The 2,689-nt window shown below is 48.5% G+C and overlaps 1 long non-coding RNA gene across 1 annotated transcript; it reads right to left on the bottom strand.

Moving 5' to 3' along the window:
- Positions 1–617: 617 nt before the first annotated feature.
- On the bottom strand, positions 618–2,052 carry LOC113617179 (uncharacterized). Its single transcript, XR_003431543.1, has 2 exons — positions 1,861–2,052; positions 618–1,103 (listed from the first exon to the last, which is right to left on the bottom strand). It is a non-coding gene; the product is annotated as an uncharacterized LOC113617179 (long non-coding RNA).
- Between the last annotated feature and the right edge of the window lie 637 nt (positions 2,053–2,689).

Raw genomic sequence — 2,689 nt, 5'->3', positions numbered from 1 at the left:
ACGATTTTTTAAATTACATTCTTATAAAACTTTGGTATTGACATGAATATTATGATTTTTAATAATACTAGTCACATTGGAATATTGCAGAAGATTTTTCAATGAGCTTATGTGTATAAATATTTAAGACTGTCACTGTATTATGAGAAAATTTCAAACACAGCAATATTTTGACTTGAAAATGAGAAAAAAACTAAGAACTACATCTTAAATATTGCTCATTGTGGGGCTTCCCTGGTGGTGCAGTGGTTAAGAACCCACCCCCTAATGCAGAGGACACGGGTTAGAGCCCGGGTCCGCGTAGATCCCACATACAGCGGAACAACTATGCCCGTGAGCCACAACTACTGAGCCTACGCTCTAGAGCTTGCGAGCCACAACTGCTGAAGCCCACGCACCTAGAGTCCGTGCTCTGCAACAAGAGAAGCCACCGCAATGAGAAGCCGCACGCCACAACAAAGAGTAGCCCCCGCTCGCCACAACTAGAGAAAGCCCATGCAACAACGAAGACCCAATGCAGTCAAAAATCAAATAAATTAAATACATTTAAAAAAGAATTATTGGTAAAAATAAATAAATAATAAATATTGGTGACGTAAAGAAAATAGCACAACATGAAAGTTGTGAGTTAAGTTTTATTGGGGGAAAAATAAAGACTATATCCTGGGAGACAGAATCTCAGATAGCTCCAAGAAACTGTTCCAAAGAAGCATGGGGAAGGTCAGTGTATATGTAATTTTGGTGAAGGGGGAATACACGCAATCGAGCATATATAATTTTTGCAGAAGGTTTCTGCTCGTCTCATGCAGGCTCCGGCTACTGACGTCACCATGAAGGATTTCAATGCTTCTCTAGACACGAGGAGATACAAGAACTGGGCTCATAAAATCAGCTCCTGAAAGTATCTAACTCTCTGAAGAGCTGTCCTGCCAGATTCCCCCGAGCACAGAGCACGTCATTTCCGCTCTCCACCCTGAACTCCGTTCAGGGGGTGTTGAAGGTCAGCGGCTGCAGCAGCTGCACCAGCACCTGATTTAATCCTTGTCGAGGTAGACAGCAAGTGCCGATCCATAGCTGACAATACGCTCCAAATAATTTTATTCCTTTAAGACGGAAAAGTAAAAGTACAATAAATTCTGATTCTGACATGTTTAAACTATAAAACTTAACATAGTGTGTTTTACTACACTGTTCTTTTTTACTTTTTTTTTTTTTTTTTTTTTTTTTTTTTGCCTCTGGCCTTTTTTTTTTTTTCTTTTTCGGAGCACAGGCTCCGGACGCGCAGGCTCAGGGCCATGGCTCACGGGCCCAGCCGCTCCGCAGCACGTGGGATCTTCCCGGACAGGGGCACGAACACGTGTTCCCTGCATCGGCAGGCAGAGTCTCAACCACTGCGCCACCAGAGAAGCCCTGTTTTTTTACTCTTTCAATACGTTTTCAACTAGATCCACGTTACCTGCACATCATCCGTGTATAGTCTGTTAGTTAAGGTCTTTGAACAAAGGAATAAGTGGATAATTCCGTGCGGTTGAGGACAAGGGGCGGAAACATTTCTCTTGGCCGCTAAAAAAAAGGGACATTTTTACAACCTTCCGGGGGCGTCTGAGGAAACTCAACAGAGTCTTTCCGCGAAGGTGAACTCTCCCGTCGACCGCGCCCGAGCTCCTTCCCCGCGGCCCGAGGGTCCGGGGTGCAGCCGCGCCGCCCGCGAGGACACGCGCTTCCCGCGCTCCGCCTCGGGCGGAGCTCCTCCCGCCAACCGCCCCGCGTCCGGAACAGACGCCCCGCCGGGAACAGCCTCCACGCCGCCGGCCCCTCGGAGACCGGATCCGAGGGACAACAAGCGACATCGAACGTTACCTGAGAAGGTGGGGATACACCGCGCGGGGCGGCCGGAAAGGAAGACGCGGAACCTCGAGGAGAGGGCACAGCCCCTTTGCACCGGCCGGGGCGCGGGCGGGGAACGTCTTCCTCCCGCAGACCAGCCAGCCCCACACGTTGGCCCGCAACCGCCATGGCGCCTCCACTCCGTCCTCAGGGAAGACCGCCCATCAAGTGCGGTTGCAGTTGCGCATGCGCCCTATCGCCTGTGACATAGTGGCTTCGTGCCCCCCCTGCAGACCCTTGGGGGAAGTGTAGGATGCTCGAACTCACTGGAGAACATGGGGCCCCTCCCAGCCAGGATGCTAAGTTACTCAAAATCTCAGTGCCCCAGCCTCTCTGCTGATGGCACTGATGATGCTCTGATACAGCCATGCCTGCTCTCTTGCCTGGGATGTGCCCCACTCTTTGGAGCCATGTCATCTGATTTTTAGGTCATCCCCCCAAAAATGATAATAACCTCTATTCTATGCCACAATGACAGTATCCATTTCAGGTCCCTAGAAAAGAGCCACCAATTTCTACCATCAGATTCTCCACTGGATCTTCAACCTGTTAGACACAGAGGACAGCTGCTCTGCTTGGAATAAAATTCTCTATAGTAATATACAGAGTTGATCACAATCACAAATAACTGAAACAGAAGATGAGAGTAGAAAATCTATGGACTTTTCCTCATTTGAGAATAGGAGTCCACAGTTAATTCCAAGAAACCGTTAGCTATCTGAAGCAGTGGAATACAGCTGACATACCTTGGAGCTTGTCAGGGAGGGAATCAAACTGTGTTTTCCCTCATTTAGCAAATCCT

The sequence above is a fragment of the Aethalodelphis obliquidens genome, unplaced genomic scaffold, assembly GCF_003676395.1.
Source record: "Aethalodelphis obliquidens isolate GAN/ISIS:26980383/991018 unplaced genomic scaffold, ASM367639v1 scaffold2396, whole genome shotgun sequence".
Taxonomy (NCBI): domain Eukaryota; kingdom Metazoa; phylum Chordata; class Mammalia; order Artiodactyla; family Delphinidae; genus Aethalodelphis; species Aethalodelphis obliquidens.
This window is presented reverse-complemented; position numbering and strand designations above follow the sequence as displayed.